Genomic DNA, 23,714 nt, shown 5'->3' with positions numbered 1-23,714 from the left:
ACAATGCTAGTTCCACCTCTGATGGAACTGGCCCACACTCTCAAAGGAAGAAGATGTGCACATGCAGAGTGCATCCAGAACTGGTTTGAACTGGGTCCAGGTCCCCTCACAGATGGAGAACAAAGACATTTGGGGTATACATATCAGAGCTGAAACCCCTGAACTTTAGACTAGGAAACCTTGTGATCAAGAAGGAATCCCTGCCAAAGAGAACAGCTGAAGAAGAGGAAGGAAAAGTGCTGGCATTGCTGTGTGTCTGGGGGCTGACCTGCAGTTGCTGTTTCTGCTGAGGAAGAGGACTAAGGGACTTTCTGCTGTGTGCTATGTCCCCCTACTTGAAGAGGAACTGTGCTGTGTGCTTTGTTCTTCTGAAGACCTAAGTCTCCAAGGGCCTGAGAAGAGCTGGCCTCCTGTTTCAGAAACTCAGGGATAAAAAAGTTTCTCAGAAGAAAATACCATCATCGCTGTGTGCGTGTCTCAGCACACAGACTGTGGCCTTCTGATCTCTGTTACATCTGCCCGGGTTTTGGTTAGCTCGGTGTGCTGGTCGGCACACAGCAGATGCCCAGCGAGAGGTCTGCCTTGCGCTCAGCGTGACTCATCCAAAGATTGTCTCTGCATTCGAGTGTGTGAGTCAGCGCATTGCCCGAGACCTACAAAAGGGCCAAAATCACCGCCGCCGGCACCAGAAGCCTGTAAGCACTGAGGGTACTGCCGGCCGTGACCAGAGATAAGCGCTGTGTGCCTGCAAATCACCGCCACCGGCCCCGGAACCTAGGGAGCACTGTGTCAGTTTCACCACGCAGCCGGAGTCAGACAGAAGAGCAGCGCTGAGAGAGAATAAGTCACGAGGCGTCACCTAGCAATGTGGGGGCTTGTCACCAGCAGGAACCGCGTTGACGTCTAGAAGCTCCCAGGCGTCGCCTAGCAATGAGTAGAGTCATCAGCGTCAGGAGCCTCGTTTCAGTCTCGGAGGACCGCTTGGCCCCCCTGCAAGGTGACCTCAAGAAAGAAGGACTCCCGTCAGCACTTTCCATGGGTGCGGGCCTTCGCCCTAAACCAGCTCCCAAGGTAATGCGCCTGGCCGTTCTGCTGCTCTGGTTGCATTTGGGCGGGTTAGGAACCGGCAGGGCGGCCCAGAGCCCTAGTTCAGTCAGCGGGCCTGTCGGGGACTGTTTGTTACCAACAAAAGAACTGTGCAGATAACAGCAAGACTGTGCAGGCGCTGCAGAAAACAGTATTAGCAATATTTTACTCAATTGCGTGAAGAGAGATACTGAGTCTACAAGTTCATTTTCACAAAGAACATTTCTAGGAAAAGATTACTTATGTATGTAAAATTTTTGTCGTTATTGGCCTTGCCTAAAATCAGATAAAGATATTTATATTTTTATAAATAACTTGTGTGGTGTCCATTTCTGGTGTTTCACTGTGTTACTGTGGGTGTTGGTGCAAATACTTTACACACTGCCTTCGGGATGAGCCTGTCTGCTCGTGCCTAGCTACCAAGGGGGTGAGCAGGGGTTATCAACAGTGTGTTTCCCCCTTACCCTGACTAGAAGTAAGGGTCCCTATTTGTTCAAAGATACCTACCTCTGTCAACTAGAGACCCCCATTTCTAACATTGGTAGTCACCGGTGAGGATTTTAACTCGCATTTGTACTTGACCCACAGTGATTGGTGTACATCACTAGATCAGTGAAGACCACTATGCAACCATATACTGTGTTTTGTTTTGGTTCTATTTTTGATCTGACCCGTGAATCATCCCCGCATCATGCCCCTTAATGGTAAAGCATCAAGTGAGAAGGCAGAATTGTAGTTTTGCATTCCTACAAAGTAGATCAACTCAAGAAATTTTGCAAAGAATTTGGATGCGACATGAGGAGCAGCTCTAAGAAGGATGAGCTGCAGAAGGCCTTCAGGGCCTCGTGGGAGGCCAAAGAGGTTGAGGAGAAAGGGGATGCAGAAGTGGATCAGGATGCACAAGGGGATGGTTTCAGGTCACAGGATCTGCCTGTGTCTAGAGCAGCCTCCCGGCCTGGCTGCAACCATTCCGCTAGACGTTTTTCCCCCGAGGAGTTAGATAAAAACCAAAGGGTTAGAGATCATGAGTTAGAAGTCATGATGCTCGAGAAGAAGCTGATGGAAATAGATATCCAGAACAAGGCAGAGGAGAGCAAGAAGATTTATGCCTTGGAAGAAATGAAATTGACCTTGGCACATGAATTAAGAATGAGGGAGCTTGATTTGGAGCTCGAGAGGCTTGAGGCCATGATTGTCTCAGCCCAGCAAAAAGAGATGTGTGTAGCTCAGGAAGTGAGCTTTGCTGAGTTGGAGGTGGAGTCCAGCTCAGATGGTGGCAGCAAGATTGTGATATTTAGTGCTTAGGGAGAAGTACAGACACCCAGAAATGTGGCGCCTGACTTTAGGCGAAGGGGTTAACATACACCTCGGGGTTCAGGTTTATAAGGTAGCTCCAGAGGTATGCAGTGTCCCTGAAGTAGATTGGGGAACTGACAGAGGGGATCACATTCCCAGTGCTGGGCGGGACGCTCTACTGACACTAGATGAGAGGTGCAGGGAGAGGGGTTCCCCCATGGTAGACATCCTGGAGTTGTGAATGTGGAGACCGCCCAGAAGAGTGTGGGTCGAGTGACAGAGACAGTCAGACTCTGTCTTGCCAATATCAGGAGAGTGGTGTGGGGTACTTGTGTGAGGCACTGGATGGTAGGGCAAAGGTTGACCTGGTTAACAACTGTGGAGGGCTATGTGATTCATTTGTTGGAGAGCATATTTTAAGTCCCTGTTTTCCAGAGCTATGCCAACGCCCAGTAGAGTGTGAGTTCTCTGATTCCAGGGAGCTTGCATTGGAGGCAGACTTCTTGGTGGATTCCAGAGGGTCTGAAGAGGCATTTGGGAGTGATCCTAAAAGGTGTGGCTCAGGTATCTTCCAGACCTGTGTGGTGGAAGAGGTTCAGCGTAGCCCAGCTAGGTCCCGGTGTAGTGGGAGGGTTGTAGGGGCTCACGTCCTGTCTCAGTGAAGAAGGGGTGAGTGTGGGCTATGTCCCAAGGTGCCCGAAACTCAGTCTCAGTCTCAGGGCCTGGAGGGTTCCCTAAGGGAACACCAGTTTGGGGGGACCTGGGCTGTACTATTAGACCATTTGAGGGGGATCTTCTAGTGTCAGGAGAACCTGGAGCGTCTGTAAACGGAGCTCCAGTAGTTCTGGTGCCTGGCTGTACCGCTCCAGTGGGAGGGCACAGAAGTCCAGATTGAGGGTTGAGAGGGGGATGTGTTCCCTAGTGGGAGAAGCAGAGGGTCAGGGACCAGCCAGAAGGGCTGAGTCTCCTAGGAGTGACCATGGTGACACCACTTCTGTCCTGGAGAATTTGCACGCACTGTCAGATGGACAGGGTTTGAGAGATCTGCGTCAGGCAGACTGTCACTCGACACATGAATCATGTGTTACACTCGGGGGGATACTGTGTGAGTCCCCAGAAGTTCTGTTATGACAGGCAAGAGTTCAACCACAGGATTTAGTCCCTGGTTTGGGAGGCCAGGTTCAGGTTCTGCCTGACCTGGAGGGAAGGACATTTGTAACCAGTGTCCTTACCTGTTTGTCTTCTAGGTATACCACTCCAGGTGGGAGGGTGCAGCTCTCTGGACGGGGGTGTCGAGGGAGGGAGTCCTCGCCTCTGACCCTGTTGCAACCCGAGGGTTTAGACCCTAGGTTGGGAGACCAGTTGCAGGAGAGAGGTCCTGAACTGGTGGGAGAGTTGTGTTCTGAGGGTGCCTCTCCTGGCAGGAGAGTGAGGGACCCCAGAAGGAGAGGTAGGGGGAGGAGAACTTCACCCGTAACCTCTGATCAGCCTGACGGTGGAGACCCTGGACTGGCGGGCCAGTGTCCTGATGCCATACCTGACTTGGCAGGAGGGAGAGTGGAGAAAAGGTGCCAGGTACCTGGGGCTACTGTCCCTCGCTTTCTGATGCCACAGAGGGTAGAGAGGCCTAAAAGGCATGAGGCCTGGCTCTCTTCACTCTCTTCACTGACAAATGTCTGTGGCCACTGTGGCTGGTTGTCCTGGTGGACAGAGTTGCCCCTGGGAGGGGGGCAGGAGTCACACCCTGGGGGTGGACTGAGCCACACCGCTGTGTTGGCCAGGTGGGCACTATCTACCAGTGCAGACACATCTGTGAGCAAAGTAAGGTTAGGCGCTGCACAGATGGGGTCCCCAGGGTAGGAGAAGGGTCCCCCATGCTTTAGCCTAGTGGGCCCTGAGAGTATAGATAGAGGGTTTCAACTGTGTTCAGGAAGGTACAGAACAGGAATAGACCCCTGCTGTTCGGGCCAGGTTCCATGTTCTATCGCCCCAAGCAGGGAAGCCCATCGAGGTATCGATTGGTCTACCCTGGCTTTAAGCTGGAAGGGGGTTGTGTTGGAAATGGCCCTTTTTACAGGGTTATCCCCAAATGTTTTGCTTCTTCCTCCTTTGTTTTCCTGCCCTGTGGTTGTTGGCTATAGGACTCTGGGCACTTTACCACTGCTGATCAGTGCTAAAGTGCATATGCTCTCTGTGTATATTGTTATTGTGATTGGTTATCCATAATTGGCATATTTGTTTTACCAGTAGGTCCCTAGTAAGTACACTGAGTGTGCCAGGGCTGGTGATTCAAATGCTACTACTGGGCCTGCAGCACTGATTGTGCCACCCACAGGAGTAGCCCTAGGATGGTGCCCCAGGCCTGCCACTGCAGTGCCTGTGCACAGATTGTTAACTACCCTATTGACCTGGCCAGTGTACACACTTGCGAGGCCTGACCCATCCCTTTTTCTTTCACATAGGACACCTCTAAGGTAGGCCCAAAGTATCCCCCTGGGCAGGGTGCAGTGTATGTGAAAGGTAGGACATGTGCTAGTGTGGGTAACATGTCCTGATAGTGAAATACTGCCAATTTCATCTTTTTCACTATTGAAAGGCTATCTTGCCCATAGGACAGAATGGGGAATGCTGTGTGACATATGTACCTGCATTTCTTCCCATAGCAGCAAGTTAAAAATTTGGAATCTGATATCCCTGAACTCAGAATTTAATAACACATCTTTTAGGGAGGATGGTTTTTAAATTTAGTGTTTAGAAATAGCACTTTTGGAAAGTGGCTATTTTCTTGTTCAACTTTTCTGTGTGCCTCTGCCTGTGCATGAATTGACTGTCTGGTTTGTGAGTGACAGGGGCTGGGGGGCTCCCGGAGGCTGGGCGAGTCAGCACTAGGCTGAATAGACCTATCTACATTTGGAGTGGTGGGAGGAGTAGCACCTGTGTCTGAAAAGGGCTGTGCCTGCCTTCCACAATTCTGGCTCCACCTCCTGCAGTGTGTCTGATTACCCTGCCCCACACTCACAAAGGAAGATGTGCACGTGCAGAGTGCACCCAGAACTGGTTTGGACTGGGTCCTGGACTCCTCAAACATGGAGAACAAAGACTTTTGGAGTATAAATATCATAGCTGAAACGCCTGACCTTTAGACTAGGAAACTTCGTGATCAAGAACGAATCCCTGCCAAAGAGAACAGCTGAAGAAGACTGAGGAAGAGTGCTGCCATTGCTGTGTGTCTGGGGGCTGACTTGCAGTTGCTGTTTCTGCTGAGGAAGAGGACTAAGGGACTTTCTGCTGTGTGCTGTGTCCCCCTACTTAAAGAGGAACTGTGCTGTGTGCTTTGTTCTTCTGAAGGCATGTGTCTCCAATGGCCTGAGAAGAGCTGGCCTCCTGTTTCAGAAACTCAGGGATACAAAAGTTTCTCAGAAGAAAATACCATTATCGCTGTGTGCGTGTCTCCGCAAACAGACTGAGGCCTCCTAAGCTCTGTTACATCTGCCTGGGTTTTGGTTAGCTCGGCAGGAGCCACGTTTGAGTCTCAGAGGACTGCTTTGCCCCCCCTCAAGTCGACCTCAGAAAGGAGGACTCCCGTCAGCACTTTCCACCAGTGCAGGCCGTCGCCCTAAACTAGCTCCCAAGGTAACGCGCCTGGCCGTTCTGCTGCTCTGCTTGCATTTGGGCGGGTTAGGAACCGACAGGGCTGCCCAGAGCTCTAGTTCACTCAGGGGGCCTATCAGGGACTGTTTCTTACCAACAAAAGAACTGCGCAGATCACAGCAGGACTGTGCAGGCGCTACAGAGAACAGTATTAGCGATATTTTATTTAATTTCTTGAAGAGAGATACTGAATCTACAAGTGCATTTTCACAAAGAACATTTCTAAGAAAAAATTACCTATGTATGTGAGATTTTTGTCGTCATTTGTCTTGCCTAAAATCAGATAAAGATATTTATATTTTTATAGATAACCTGTTTGGTGTCCAATTGTGGTGTTTCACTGTGTTACTGTGGGTGTTGGTGCAAATACTTTACACATTGCCTTGGGGAAGGCGGTCTGCTCGTGCCAAGCTACCGAGGGGGTGAGCAGGGGTTATCAGTGTGTTTCCCCCTTACCCTGACTATTTGGTCAAAGATACCTACCTCTGCCAACTAGGGACCCCCATTTCTAAAACAACTCATTAAAGTTATTTGGCCCCCATCATCAGTTTCTCTCCAGCATTTGAAGCAGATAGTGTCCCTGACATTTGTTTGCCACATATTTGTTTAGGATTATAGGTAGAAACCCCTGACATGTTCCTTCCAAATAAACAAAATTGTCATCCATCTTATCCATCTGCACACTATTTTGACCTCTTCAAAGTTGAAGTATTTGTTGATACCTACAAACACCCCACATTTATTTGTCTTAGTTGCAGCATAATATTGGAATGGGGAATAACTCGCTATTCATGAAATGAGTATCAGATAATTTCTGATTCTGTTTCCTGAAAGCAGAACACATTGAGGTGGGTCCTATTGATCTCCCTCTTGATTTTATGATGCTTGATTGATGAGCTTGCACTTCTAGTTTTCCAAGATCTCATCTGGTCCTTGGGTCTGTATTAATATTGTGAACTATATAGCAGGCAGATAGACACAATACATTGCATATTATGTTGACAGTGATAGAGAAAGTATGATATTATCCTTTCTTGCCACTTGGGCAGCTTTAAATCTCCCTTATCCCTGCCCCATCCCATTAAATCCCTCCCTCCGGCCCCTCCTGTACTCGCTCCTCCACAACTCCCCAGCCTGCCTTTTCAACCAAAATGCAAGGAGAGATATCTCCCACCAGTTAACCAAGTTTAGCCACTCATTCAAGATAAGTTGTGTACAGTAAAGACTATGGACTTGAGTCTATTCTCCATATTGGATCTTCCTCCTTCATGAAGAAGCAGTCTCTCAACACAAACTGTCATTCAGCAAATCATGTATTGCACTTGGCAAGAATCATGATTTCAAGATATTTCAGACACACGTATGGAGTGCAATGCAGTTTTATAAATCAGCAAGCCCTTGGCACAACACTTTATTTGCGGGTTGATTGTGTCGGCAATCTAGCCTTTTACCACTTCCCTTTTGACCTTCCATCAAGTCTGTTCTCTATTTTAGGTGAAGGTGGGGGCTAGTCTTTGGTATAGGCCCAAGATTTGCTGAGCCTGTTCTACATTTTAGTTCATATAGGATTTCAAGCCCAGTTGAAACGAGAGAGCAAAGAAGAAAGACTACCTGTAGCCTATCTGTGTAACTCAGAAGTTACTGATTCTGGCATTTGTTGTTTATTCAGCATTGTTTGTAACAGGTCTTAGTATATGTTGACTAAATGGCCCTGGAACATTAAGTCGCTAAGTTTTCTAGCATATCTGATAAGTCTGTCTTTCAAATTGGGGAATCTCAACTTTGGCTATTATGTCTCTTTAGGGAGTTCTTCCTCTGTTTCTCGGGGCATACATGCTGCACACTTGAACTATGATGGAAACAATCCTTGCAGTGTCTAACATGATCCCCTTCTTCAGTCTATCTCACATTGCAAAATCTGACAGTATCCCTCGATGATCTATCCTCCAAGTCTGTTCAATTTTTCCATAAAGCATTGGTGTCCTCAGTTTTTGTTTGAGGGCCTTGCATTTTTTCAGTCTTGGCTCATAGCTGTGATATCCTCTTCATTAGCCATTACATTGTTTCCCAAGCTTGAAGTTTTTTCAGCACATCAGGAAGGCTAGTTACTAAGTCTGCTTTTAAAGCCTGCTTTTGTGTAGTGACCATGTTAGCATTTTTGTAATGGAGGTATCCTAGGTGTGTTTGCAAGTCCTTCTACGTGATGACCCTCCTGTTTCTCCTTTTTTGAATGCCATATCAGCCTGTGTGCAAACTCCTAAGAAAGACAAAATACACAAAAAAGTTAAAAACAAAGGGCCTCATTATGACCACAGTTTGACTGCCACTGACAGGCTGTCGGTGGCGGCGGGTATGGACATTGGGGTTGGACATTGGGGGCCTATAGGGGCCTATAGGGGCCCACCTTCATCCCAGGCCCTTAATTGTGGGTGTGGGGGGACACCTATTGTGCCCCCCAACAAATCCCTGTACCAAGCGACAGGCACCGCATTGGGCCTGTCACGTAATACAGTGATATGTTACACATCCCTTTTTCCATTGCTGCAGGTGCTGCAGCCAGCAGCACCCACCACAGTGGAAAACCTGGACAATACGAGCGCCACTGTGACGGTCGCATTGTAATTTGGCCTGTGGGACTCTCAACACTATAGCGGGCAGTCCCCATCTCGGTTAGGGTGGCTGGCCAGCCATCATAATCAGGCCCAAAGTTTAGAAAAAGAATAGAAATATAATAGTTTTTAAAATATTTACTTTTATATTAAATACCCTCAAAATACTTCTACAAAAAATTGAAAGAAATCAACAATTGTACCCAACTGTCCGTGCAAAAACATAAAAACATAATAGACTATTCAAATACACTACTTTACATACAATTCCTGAAAAACTGGGAATAATACATCCGTTTTAGGTTGAGGGAGTCAAATTTAATGTGACAGATATCGGGGATATACAAACATTAGGGGTCATTCTAATGTTAGACGATAGTCAGATTTACTATTATAGCTCAAATATATTTCAAATTGACAAAATGCATATATTTGTGGGGGTCACATATACTGTTCTAATGGCAGTCCTTGAGGGGTAATTCATATTTACTTTTCTATCTCCAACCTAACAGAGATTTGGAAAGTGCATACTTTGGTGGGGGGATATACATAACAAAAAATTGCAGGAGAGAATTTTATTGGCAAACAAAATTGCTTTTTATTAATAATGTGCAACAGCCTATTTTTTAATAGCACAAATACTGAACACAAAAATGTATAGTAGGGTATCATACTTAAATGGTATAGTCCTGCAAGGGTTCACTGACAAAACATCAACACCCCAGACATCACCATACCAAAATATCGAATCTTAAATATCGATGTCAAAAACATCAACATCCTATATTTATAATGGTAAGTACAAAGATATTACAAAAAAGTATCGATGTCATAAATATAGATGTTCAAAATATAGTTTTATATATATATGTTTGTTAAATATAATTATAAATATTAAATAATAAAATTAATTTAAAATAAATAAATAGATTTAATATACACTTTAACAAATAAACTTAACTTAAAGAAGTTAAACACACTTATATAATGATTATTATATATATAAACTGTAAAATAATCAATAAACTTAATTTTAATGTATTTTATAATTTTAAAATGATGTAACAATATAACAAGATATATATATTACCTACTGGCGGTCGCCAGTAGGTAGTTATAGTTAGGATTGATTTCCATAGGGAAATCGCAACATTCTATTTGGAATAACTTTGGCGCCGGTTGAGGAATCAGCCTGAACTTTTCAGCAACGTTGCCTCGCGGATCTCCACTCCTTCCCTGAAGGTTTGGGGGGGATTCGTCAAGCGGGGGCCGAGATAAAAGGGGGGTCCCAAAACGTGTTTTCCCCATGTTAATTTCCATAGGGTGGTCTGTCGCACTTTTAGCTCGAACGGCTGAATGGATTTTCACCAAACTTGGCAAAATTGTAGGGACTGGTAGCCCGATGTGCCTTTGCTATGTCTCAAGATATGTGCTCCAGAGGATTTTGAGTAATTTAGGTTCAAAAAAATGTATATATCTGTAAGCGCGCCCCGGTACGCGTACCGGGGAGCGCTCCGGGCGCGCCACGCGACCTGCGCACGGGAAGCTGATTGGCTCTCGGGTGTCTGTAAACATTCGAAACAGTTCGCAGCGGCCGCCATCTTGTGTCTCGGTAGGATCGAGACACAAGAGGTGGCAAAAAACAAAGGGGGAAATGACCAAAAGGGGGCAGGGTACACCCCACTGACCCCCTAGGTTTGATGTGGGGGCCATAAAAGGGTCCCTCAGGTTTTCGATTTTCGCGGGGGGAGCGCCCGGTACGCGCACCGGGGAGCGTACCGGGGAGCGTACTTTGGTGAAAAATAATGAAAATAATAGTGTAAAATAATCATTTTGAGTGATTACAGGTAGGGTAGCTCTGAAAAGAGCTTTTGGGTTCTGTGGCTGTTTTAGGTACCTACAAGTATGTCCCACACACACCCACATGCACACAACCCCACACCCCCACACCCACACACTCCCCACACACACCTCACACACGCACCCCTCCACCCACACCCAAACACCCCACACCCCCACACCGACACCTTACACATCCACACCCACAACCACACATCCCACACACCCAGACACACACACACACCTCACCCCCCAACACACACACACGCAGACACAGATACCTCACAGACACACCTCACACATCCCACACACCTCCCCCCCACACACACACGCACACCTCACAGACACATCCACACATCCCACACATACACACACATCCTATACACATACTCCCCACACCCACACACACCCCACACACACCTCACACACCCACACTTCCACCTACACCGAAACACCCCACACACCCACACCCACACTTTACACACCCACATCCCCACCCACACCCACATACCCCACACAGATATACACCTCATCCCCCCCAGACACACACACACACACATACACACCTCACAGACACACCCCGCACATCCCCCAAACACACCTCCCCCACCCCACACATGGGGAAAACTCAGTGAAACACTAAAATAATAATTTAAAGTGCTTAGAGGTAGGGTATCTCTGAACAGAGTGGTTGTGTTGTGTGGGTGATTTAAGTACCAACATGTAGGTACCAATGCAGAGTCTTAAATTCAATGTACACCGTTTACTCTGTAGATAATTTGCATGTTGTTATAGAAGTTATTGTGGTATATGGAATCCATACCATAGTCTGTCAGGAAAACATAAAGAACATGGAGGCAGGAGATGAAAAAGAGATGTCAAATACACTTTGGAGATAATATAGTGGGAGAAAGGAAGTATCTATGAGCAAAATTACTATGTAAAACAAAAAAGTTGCACAGTATACTATAAGTTTGACTTTACATTATAATCAATTTGGTAGTAGTTTAAGATTTACATATAAAAATGAATAATGTCTCAAACAATTTTAGAATTATTAAATATAAATTTATTTTTGAGATTCATTTTCAAAATTTGATAGAACGTCTAACATTTGACTGTCCGAAATGTCCTCTTTTTGAGTGAACATAACTTCCAACATTTGACTGTCAGAAACGTCCTCATATTGAATTAACAAATCCACAGATTCTACACATTGTAGAAGTTCATGGTCCCGTGATTCATCCATGAATTCCAAGTCATTGGGTTCAATGATTTCCTCATTGTTCATCTCTAGGACAATTTCAAAGGAAACGTTCTGTTCTCCTTCCATTTTTGTGCTGAAATTTGCATTAAAAAAAAATCAGTAGAAATATGGCACTGTTGGGTTTAAGTTCAGACAGGTAGTTTTGATTTTTTAATAGTGAAGTTAACTTTGGGCAATGTATGGTAACAGGCAGGAAGTAGAAATATAAAAAAGTGCCTGTGAAGAAGCGTAAGTAAATTCATAATTATAGCAGAGAAGCCGAAGTCAATCCATAAATATAACAGAGGAGCCTATCTCTATCTATAACTATAGCAGAGGGACAGTAAATAACTATCAGAAAACATTTTAAAAAAATTACTTAAAGTGCCCCTTAAAAATTATCAACTTACTTTACAGAGAGGTGAAGAAGACAAAATGCGAAAATCCTTTCAAGATGTACCTCAGGTAGTTGTAGTCAAAATGGCCTTGTTTCCCTCTCATTTTTCATTTATATTCATGTACATAACCAATCAAATGTCAGGAAAAAAAAATAGAAAATGAAAGTAACATTTTAATTGGTTGTCAATTCTAACACTTCAGATGTGTTTTTGTGAAGTAATTTACCTCAGGGTATTTAGAGAGGTCTACAGGCTAAATGGCTCAATGGAATTCCATTGAATTTGGGAAAATGGTAGGGATTGGTATGTAGTATGAGCTATTCTATATTTGGTGAAAGTGTCTCCAGTGGTTTTTATGTAAATTAACTTTTAATATTTTTTTAGAGCGCTTCCCGGTGCGCGCCCCGGTACTCGTACCGGCAGCACTACGGGAGTCCTCCATTTTGTGTTTTGGTAGATTTAAGACAGAAAATGGAGGACAAACAACGTTGGGAATGGGTATAAGGGGGCATCGTAGGCACTGCTTGACCCTCTAGGTTTTCTGAAGGGGTCTTAGGAGGCCCAAATAGGCAAACAAAAAAAAAATTATTTTTCGCGGGGGGAGCGCCCGGTACGCTAACCGGGAAGCGTACCGGGGAGCGTACTATGGTAAAAAATAGTGAAAAAAGTTAGAAAAAGATAATCATTTGGAGTGATCTTAGATAGGGTAGCCCTGAAAAGGGCTTTTGGGTTCTGTGGCTGATTTAGGTACCTACAAGTAGGTACCAATGCACAGTCTTAAATTCAGGAGGAATATTCTATTCCCCTCATCTGAAAAGTGCACACCATCTTCCCTGTAGATATCTTGCATGTTGTAACGCAAGTTATTATTGTATATTGAACCCATTCCATAGTCTCTCATGTAAGCAGAAACAGATTTATTCACATGTTTCCGTGCTTTCTCAAATTGTGGACAAAATTGATTGGACCACTTCCATTTCTGCCTTTGGCATATACTGGAATATACCAAGGCAGTTTGAGGGAAAAGTGCCATCAATTGATCAAAGGTGTCCTTTATAAGCATTTCCAGACCTACCCCAGTCAAAGTGCCCAAGTCATTTCCTCCACAGTGCACAATTAAAAGGTCAGGGTGTGGCAAATGCAAAAAGGTATTCGCCAATGGTATCAATTGGTGACATTTCAATCCTCTCTGGCCAATCCATTTAATCTTCACATTTGGTAAGTCAAGGTTGTGAAAATTTCTGGTAGCTGCATACCTTTGAGCCCAGTGGATATAGCTATGTCCAATAATCCAGACAGAATACATGGTGAGAGGAGATTCTGATGCAGTCAGATGAAGTGTGGAAAAGAAATGGCAGTTGGAACAATAGGAGTTTGCAAAAAAAAACTGTGGAGTTTCAGTGCTCTTGAATCACAAGCAATGATTGGTAGAATGAGATAGTTGAAAACTGAAAGTTAGGGTGCATGGTTGTGTTCTGTGTAAGAAGAAATTTGAATGGTTAAAAAAAGTCATTAAAAGAAACCTTGCACCAGAAAAGCTGGTGTATTCGCAGGTCAAACATCCTTGATGAGGTGATTTGCAAAATTGTAGAATAAACTTTTAACCCTGGGAGCTCAGTGAGGAGGGAGTTGCTATGGTAACAGGTAGAAAGGGCTTAGGGGGGGAAGGGTGTTGGTTTGAAAATACAGAGGGAAGAGATTTGATTGGTTACCATGAGCAATATGTGTGTAGAATTAGAGGTTTTCTGTGCCTTTATGGTTTGCAGTGTCTGGAGAACATACCTTTTGCTCTGCTAAAGAAATATTGGTGTGTGTATCTGACACTGTTCTGAATCTCCTAAAATATTTGTAAAGGTGAGTTGTGATTCATTTAATATACATAGAGACTTGTATACTCTATGGAGAAGATTTGGAAGCAAATTGTGGTTTTTTAATGTTGCTTTGTGTCATGCTTTTTGATAATGCTTGGTAAAAAGTTTTTACTGCATAGAGTAATTGTATTTTGTAAAATTGTGAAGTTTTAGTCGTGACATGGAATGCTTCTACATAGGACCTGTGCTGTGTTTTGTAAATGTGATGTCAAAAACGATTTTGGGAAAAATGAATGGTTTCTACAGTTTTTTAAAAGGAATAAAGAATGTGTGCATGTTTAATAGAAATACATTTGACTCTTTACAATGATGTTACCTGTGTTAAATCAGTGTAGGAAGCATATTGAGTTTGTTTGCATAGAGGAATTGTATTTTGTAAAATTGTGAAGCTCCATGTGAAAGCTTTTGCCTCAGTCTTATCCCTGTTGTGAGGCAGATGTTTGTAAATAGGATCTGTGCTATTTTGGGGAAAATGAATGGTTTTTACATTTTTGAGTATAATGTGGCGCAAAGGTTTAAAAAGTGACGCATCTACCTACATGCATCACTTTTTAAATATGGGGAAAAAAGGTACATGTTTGGGCTTTCCTGGGGAGCCTAGGTGGTGAGGCTTGTATCTAAGAGTGCAGTGGACTAGGCTTCATGAAGTATATACCTGTCTGCATTCTTAGACGCAGGTGTCAATTTGACTCTTTACAATGATGTTACCTGTGTTTTAAATCAGTGTAGGAAGCATATTGAGTTTGTTTGCATAGAGGAATTGTATTTTGTAAAATTGTGAAGCTCAATGTGAAAGCGTTTGCCTCAGTCTTATTCCTGTTGTGAGGCAGGTGCAAGATTTTGCCTCAGTCTTATCTCTGCTGTGAGGCAGATGATTGTAAATATGATCTGTGCTGTGTTTCCTAAATGTGATGTCAAAAACGATTTTGGGGAAAATAAATGGTTTTTACATTTTTGAGTATAATGTGGAGCAAAGGTTTAAAAAATGACGCATCTACCTACATGCGTCACTTTTTAAATATGGGAAAAAAAGGTACATGTTCGGGCTTTCCTGGGGAGCCTAGGTGGTGAGACCTGTATCTAAGAGTGCAGTGGACTAGGCTTCCTGAAGCATATCCCTGTCTGCATTCTTAGAGACAGGTGTCAATTTGACTCTTTACAATGATGTTACCTGTGTTTTAAATCAGTGTAGGAAGCATATTGAGTTTGTTTGCATAGAGGAATTGTATTTTGTAAAATTGTGAAGCTCCATGAGAAAGCGTTTGCCTCAGTCTTATTCCTGTTGTGAGGCAGGTGCAAGATTTTGCCTCAGTCTTATCCCTGCTGTGAGGCAGATGATTGTAAATAGGATCTGTGCTGTGTTTCCTAAATGTGATGTCAAAAACGATTTTGGGGAAAATAAAAGGTTTTTACATTTTTGAGTATAATGTGGCGCAGAGGTTTAAAAAGTGACGCATCTACCTACATCCGTCAATTTTTAAATATGGGGCAAAAAGGTACTTGTGTGGGCTTTCCTGGGGAGCGTAGGTGGTGAGGCTTGTGTCTAAGAGTGCAGTGGACTAGGCTTCATGAAGCCTATCTCTGCTGTATGCAGATATTCCAATCATAGATTTGAAGCTATGATGTCTTTTATTACCAACAAAAAAATCCTCCCCTTGTAGAGGTTTTGGATTTCTTTTGGAGAAAGGAGTATCAAGCGAGAGGTGCTCCTCACATACATATGTTATTATGGATTAAAGATGCACCCAAATTTGGAACAGATTCAGATGAGACAGTGATGAGCTTCATTGAAAAGTATTTAACATGTGCTGTTCCGAAAACTACCGAAGAAAACAATTTAAGGCAACAAGTTTTACGCTTTCAATCCCATCGTCGAAAATTCAGAAACAAGGACAAGTTCTACACAAAATGTCGTTTCGCTTTTCCACGACCAGTGATTTCTAAAGGAAGAGTAAATAATTTAATGTCTTCTCTGCGACATACTGTGACGAGAAAATCACCAAAAAATACATACAATTTAAAAAGAAATGAAGAGTCCAAGTACATCAATGACTACAACCCAGTGATTTTGTCCATGTGGAATGCTAACATGGATATTCAATTCGTTGCTGACAACTCTATTGCTGTAGCTCGATATGTGACGTCTTACATCACAAAAAAAGAAAAGACAGAACTGAAGGAAATGTGGGAGGACATTTCACATGAAAAGAGCCTAAGCAAGAAATTGTACAGTTACAGTCTGAAGATGTTGTCGCATCGAGAAATTGGAGCATATGAATGTTCTGATAGATTGTCGTCAGCAAGTCTCTATGCCAAATCTAGAACCATCATTTGGGTGAGTCTAGGTCTTGCTGACAACAAGAAATCGAGTTTTGAAATCTGTACAAGAGATAGAGTATTTGGCGGAGAAAGAACCAGAAAGTACAGATATTTTGAAGACAAACATGTTGGATACATAGTATCCAAATAGAAGTCCTCACCTTGAGAACGTTTGTCTCTATGAAGTTCTGCAAAGATATATTTATAAGAGGAACATCAGAGAAGATATCAATAATGGAATATATGGAATCATTGGATGTGAAGGATGTCTAGTGAAACAGAAAAAAGGTCATTTGATTAATCATCGAAAATTGAGTTGTGAAAATCCAGACAAAAGAGAATTTTACTATTTGGCTCTTTTGCAACTCTTTAAACCATGGCGAGAAGAAGAGGAACTACTTGGAGATTTTCTCTGTTATGAAGACTCTTTTAATGCTACGAAGGATACAATAGAATGTCCTGTTTTTCCAAATTATCTGCAAATGTTGAATGAAGAAATAGAGCAAGAATCAACAATTGCTGCAGAGATTGCGAGAGATAGTTCTCAAGGCAGTCAGAGTTCTGCTTCATTGAGTCAGGATCCACTAGGAGGACCAATTATCCAAAATGAAGCTGCCATTGCCATGGATGAAGTGGAAAGAGCTATGGAGCAAGCTCAAGAGGATGTAATTCATTTAAAGATTTGGTGAAACAATTAAACCTTGAGCAGAAACTGATATATGACGAAGTCACAGAACAGGTTGAACATGGATTGAGTCATGAGAAGAAAGAGTGCTCATGTACATCATTTAAGCCTGTCCAACTGTACGTGAGTGGAGAAGCGGGAACTGGAAAAAGTTTTCTGATTAAATGTAAATGTAAATATAAATGTGTTTCGATTTATATAGCGCACTAATCACCCAGGGGTCTCAAGGAGCTTGCTTAGGGAACCCGTCCTGGTATTCCCCTGTGAGATACCCCGGCAGGGTATTCACAAGGTGAAAGCCAGGCATCCCGCCGCGAGGGGCCGTAGTGGAGATTAAGCAAGCTATTGCCCAGAGTCGCAGAGTGTGACCCCATGAGTTGAGTAGGCACCGGAGCGAGAATTGTCGAGTCCGTGGAATTTTGTGCCCGAGACCCGCCGAGGCGGGGAATCGAACCCTGGTCCACGGCTGATGTCAGCTTCCGGGTCTGCCGCCTCTAACCACTGAGCCACGCTTCTCCCAGCAAAAGCAATTGCATCTTATCTGCAGAAAAGGACTGAATCACCGCTGTCTTGTGTTGTTACCGCTCCAACTGGGCTGGCCATCACCACCCTTTTTGAAATATTTTGGTCACCACAAGTGTGGAAGGGTATGCTCAGACATGAGTCCCTTGCTCACTGCACCATCAGGATTCAAGCAAGCCGGGCCGAAGACGGCTGTAATGCCAGAAACCGGTCCCCGGAAGCTTGTTTCCTTTCCAGTGAAGAATTGGCTTGGTAGTTTGGTCTGCCCTGTTCCCATGATGCACTGGGCCAGGGACAGACTAATTTGCATATAGCCAGGTTCTGAACTGGGATGGTGCAGTGAGCTAAAAAACGGTGATGGATCAAGCCCTGATCTGTTGACTGGGTAGGAGTGTTCTGATTAACTTGGATACTCTGTCCATCACCACCCCCCTTTTTGAAATATTTTGGCCACCACAAGTGTGGAAGGGTATGCTCAGACATGAGTCCCTTGCTCACTGCGCCATCAGGATTCAAGCAAGCCGGGCCGAAGACGGCTGTAATGCCAGAAACCGGTCCCCGGAAGCTTGTTTCCTTTCCAGTGAAGAATTGGCTTGGTAGTTTGGTCTGCCCTGTTACCATGATGCACTGGGCCAGGGACAGACTAGTTTGCATATAGCCAGGTTCTGAACTGGGATGGTGCAGTGAGCTAAAAAACGGTGATGGATCAAGCCCTGATCTGTTGACTGGGTAGGAGTGTTCTGATTAACTTGGATACTCTGTCCATCACCACCCCGCTTTTTGAAATATTTTGGCCACCACAAGTGTGGAAGGGTATGCTCAGACATGAGTCCCCTGCTCACTGCACCATCAGGATTCAAGCAAGCCGGGCCGAAGACGGCTGTAATGCCAGAAACCGGTCCCCGGAAGCTTGTTTCCTTTCCAGTGAAGAATTGGCTTGGTAGTTTGGTCTGCCCTGTTCCCATGATGCACTGGGCCAGGGACAGACTAATTTGCATATAGCCAGGTTCTGAACTGGGATGGTGCAGTGAGCTAAAAACGGTGATGGATCAAGCCCTGATCTGTTGACTGGGTAGGAGTGTTCTGATTAACTTGGATACTCTGTCCATCACCACCCCCCTTTTTGAAATACCAACTGGGCTGGCAGCACATAATATTAAAGGGATTACTTTACATCGTGTACTGATGCTGCCAGTGGAGCATGATAACAAATTGCAATATCACAAGCTATCTGGATGTGGAAAATTAGTGCGTTTTGGTGAACATTATCTGCGCCATCTTGCCTCTTCCCCTGATGCCACACTTTTGTCGTGCGCGCCCGCCATTTTAAGATGCCCCGATCAGAACAAACCCTTTTGCATGCCGCTGGCCCCTGACATAGCCCTTTGCCTTCGCTAAGCCTGCACGCTGACCACCCCCTGCTTGCACCTGCCTTGAGTCATAAACCCCTCTTCGGCGCTGCTCTGCCCCAGGCCCTCATCCTGTTCCCAGCGCGACACCTCCCTGCTTTCCTTTCATGATCTCCGGCCCTTAGATGCAAACCCCCTTTTTCCCCGTGTGCCCGTTTTTTCCTCCCCGTTCCCAAGCCGACACCCAGCTCTGCCGATACCATCCTTGCCCCTCCCCGTACAATAGAAAGCTTCCCCCATCAAAGAATCCCCGGGTTGATCAAAGCCCCCACCCCATGAGACCCGATCAAACCCCCCCCACATTCCGTGAATCGGCGGATTATCCAGCTGCGCGATGCTCATCACCTGTTGTGACTAGGGTGGGGACTTCAACTGTAAATGTGTGTGGGAACGGGCCCCAAAGGGGGATTCCGGGTATGTCTTTCCGTATATCAAAGCTTTGTCACATGTATGTAAACTGTAATAAAAACCATAAACACTGTATATAAGGGGCCAGGCCTCAAACGTAAGTTAGAGCACCTCAGAACGATACCTTCTGTCCGTTTCGTTGTGTTCTCCTCCGGAGAGAATAAAGAAAACCTTGTTTCCTGCTTTCCAGTCTCCAGCGCCTGCCTCTTCATTTGATTTAATAACTAGAGGGTCACAGAGGCAATACCGCCGGGCAAATATCGATTGTCCCCGACCCGATTCAACTTTTTACAATTGGCGTCCCAAGCGTGGGGCCCATCAGCGACTCGTGGATCCAGTGGGAGAGGTCCCGACGACAGAGTGAACGACTGCAACGATCGGGAGAGCTCTTGCCCAATAGACCCTCGTCTGGCAGCCGATCATCCGAACTTCACTAGTTCCGAACAGACCTCTCTCGAGTGATCTACGGTCCTGACTGGGAACCATCAGGAGTGCCGTGAGAAATACGAGAAAAAGAGGACGATCGGGCGCTGGATTCGGAAGACAAGAAACTGTCCACATGGTCCGGGTAAGGTCGTGTTGCCACGACAAGTTGCGAAATTTGTTTTGATTGCTTGATTGTTCAAAATACTAGTATTGCTTTGTTTATTTTTATTTAGAGATTCACTGTCTGCAAACGGAGAAGCAACAGGCTCCCTCTCCCTTTGCAAGCAGTGGAGGATAGGTAGGGTAGCAGCCGTGCTTGTTCTTTTTCTCCCCCACTCAATAATTGCTTGAAACTGAACTGTTGTTCACAAACTATTGTTTCCTGGAGATTCCCTGTCTGCAAGCAGGGAAGAGACCACCCTTTTTGCAGATAGTGAAAAGGGTAGGTAACGCAGATCTTTGCGGACCTACTCATTCTCCCCATTGTTATTTATTGGTCGTTTGGTTTTATATTTTTTTTGATCCATGAGGTATTCACTACCTGCAAACAACGTAGAATAGAAATATTCTGTCTAGTCTTTGCACCTAGTGATAAGATAGGCAGTGCTGACTTTTTTTAGTCCCTCGTAACGAGCCGTCATGTCTGTCTTCTCCCCACTGATAAATAGCCTGTTTAGCCCGGACCGGGTGTTAGAGGTGGACCATATGGCTCCACTAGAAGGCACCCCTAATAAGGACATGTTCATAAACTATGGGTTAGTCACCATAGCTTATAATAAATTATGGCACAGGTATACCGAAGATAGCCAAGACAAACAGTGGCCACTAGCAGGATCCTTTGACCTTGATAAACTAGAAACGTTAGAAATAGCCCTTCGAAATAATAAGACGACGCCAATCATGCTCGACAGTCTCGGTATGTGGCGCAGAGAGGCTACGAAACGACAGAGAAAAGACGAGGATAAACCAAGTAGGGAAATATACCGACAGGACAACCCCAGGACACCGCTACCCACAACTTATCCCCCGACACTATACAAAGGACGACCAGACTTAGGGTCAGACCAATGCGCTTTTTGTAGGTATGTCGGACACTGGAAAGCCCAATGCCCGACTCTACTGAGCGTGAGTAAAGGCAAAAGGCCGACAAGAACGACAGACCGACAGTACGAGAAAAGGCGCGAGACAGAGAAGAACCCGACTTACATAGACAGACCAGACAGAACCACCACGTTTGATTATGCCCGATGGCACAGATTTCGCCAGGAAAATCTCAGCGGCATGCTCAAGTTCTCCTAGGTCGGGCAATGTCAAGACGGGAACCCAGCCTCGTTTAAAATTCACAGACGGAAAGAGATAATTATGACCAATAACTGTTTTTATATTTGTCTTGGGTCTTTGTATGTCGTATTTGTACTGTCCCCCGTCTGAGTTTGTGTGTATGTAATGTACAAATCTGCGTCATCCCTCTACACGTGTTTCCGTGTTACTCGACCCCTGTTAGCAGAAACTTAGCATAAAAGCAACCTGGAAAGAAAGAAATGATAAAACAAAATCCGTAGACCATTAATAAACTTGAACTTTTAATTTAACACAACAAACAAGGAATAATAACGATAAACTGTAGAAAATGAAAGTCAAACAGAACATTCGCCCCCCCCCATTCTGGAACCTTCCAAAGTAGGGCAGGGTTACGGCTACGCCCAACCAACGGCAACCCATATAAGGCGAGCCCCGCCGCCAACTCTTGGTCAGGAAATCTTAACGTATGGGGGAGCCGGAGGAGAGGCAGGAGCCCGCAGCCTGGGCATTTGCAGGTAGTCCCGCCACATGTCTCCTTGGCCGGCCGCAACGGGCCTGGAAAGACTAAGGTAGTCCCGCCACATGTCAAGAGGAGAACGAGGCACCTCTTCCTTTTCTCTTCCGTCACAGCCGCAGCAGTCCTGGACGGCGGGATGTCCTGCACGTACCTCCACAACAATTTGTCCAAGTTGGGCTGGGAGGGAGAGGCGACGCGGACGAGCCTCTCCCACCTCCACCGGTAGGAGGTTTCCCAGCCCCCAGCCCGACGCCGAACACCCCCAGTCAGGCGATGGTGCCCATACTTCCACAGCACCGGACACACCATGGTGGCACCCCAGTACTTGCGCAGCACCGAACGTACAATGGTGGCACCCCAGTATTTGCGCAGCACCGAACGTACAATGGTGGCACTTGGTGAACACCGGATGTGGAGAGGCCTTCATGCGGGGCGATGAAAAGGAGCGGCATGGAGTGCACCGGAAGAAGGAGACGAAGTGAACGAGTCTCCCTCGCCCCCCAGATGGGGGCATCACAGCTGCACCCCAGCTGAACGTCCCGCTCTCACAAAACAGGGACCTCTTCCTTTCACTCCGAAGGGTCTCTTCCATTCTTGCAAACTCGACGAGAGTGGCCCCTGTAGGGCCTCAAAATGGCGTCTGGATCCGCTGGAAGGCGGGCCCCGGCCACTAGAGTAACTATTCCAGCCATATAACTCGAACATTTGTCCCATGGAGCACGAGCCCCCATCTCCGACAGCATCTCCGCAGCCTTGAAGATCATACTAAGGTCCCCGGCGGAACCCTCGGCCTTTGCAGGTTTCCGGTAAGGGACGGCTGCCTCGATCGCCAACGAAACAAACATGACATTGCCACACCTTCTGTTAGCGTGAATTCTAGAACTGCCGAAAAGGACTCTGGTCCAAACTGCCAGTAATGGAAACATTTCCCCCTGATGCTGCTTCCGGACTGAGCCGGCCCCGCCCAAAATGGCGCTGGTATCAATCGGAACTTACGAACGCCTCGTGGTGTTCCTTCGCACTAATATAAACTTGATGTTCTGAGATTTTATATGATCCTTTGTACACTTGGCTAGAAAAGACAAAGAGAACTCACTCGACGAACAGTATGAAAAGATCCCCGTTACAAATGTTGATTACAAATGTACAATGTATTATATTTTTATAACTGATGTAAACCTCATTTACGACGCACACGTACGGTATGCATATAGGAAATCTGATTACAACTATTATGATTATGCTTCTAAATTATGAAATTAAATGCCCTCGAACCCCCAGCCAATTAATAGACGTTTTAGTTTCTTGCAAATGAATGAGTAAAACTTTCCGACGTTTTTATCGCTGCAAACGACACCCCCACTGTACGCACTTTAGCCATTGCCACGACCGGCCAAATACGACCGCACCCTCATAATCCATATGCTGAAATGATTTTGCAAAATAAAGTCTTTGAAACTATGGACGGGTATTGCATGCTTTATTTTAAAACAACATGGGATGGGTGGGAAAGTTCTTTTCTGTGCACCCTACTCTGCTCTCTCTTTAAGGTTAAGAGAAGATGGTTGCCCAGCCCTGGAGGACGGATCGGATCGACAACACGACACTCCGCCTTCAAAGTACGCGACTGACTCATGAACTCTCGCGTAGAGGAAGACCTTGACTTCCAAGGATGGGTAAAACGAATGGTGTAAATGAGGGAATGTAAAAGGAGGGTGAAGTGAAATAATGTAAATATTATAAAGTACAACGTTCCAAAGTAGCAGGGACCCAAGAACCGAAGAACTTTAGAACGCCACGGCGTTGAAAGAGGTTTAAGGATCCCGATAGTGAGATATATCCTTTGACTAGATACCTCGCACTAGGCACCTCTGGTTTCCTTTTTATGTTTCCCCGCACACGCCCTACATGAACACACTACCCCCCCCCCTCGACTCCGGAAACCATATCCCCAGGGACCCTGCCCCAAGGAGGAAAGACGAGTAAGAGGTAAGTAAAGGACTTATGAATCCATGTATTTGAATGCGCGCGAATGCTGTCTCCCCCACCCCCCCCCCTTTTTTCCTCCCTCTGCAGGTAACATCAGAGATTACAGCCAAGGTGTGGCGAAGATCTGAGACCTTGCCATGT

This window comes from Lissotriton helveticus, chromosome 2_1 (genome assembly GCF_964261635.1).
Source record: "Lissotriton helveticus chromosome 2_1, aLisHel1.1, whole genome shotgun sequence".
NCBI lineage: Eukaryota > Metazoa > Chordata > Amphibia > Caudata > Salamandridae > Lissotriton > Lissotriton helveticus.
The sequence above is the reverse complement of the archived record's forward strand: the minus strand, read 5'-3'. Positions refer to the sequence as shown.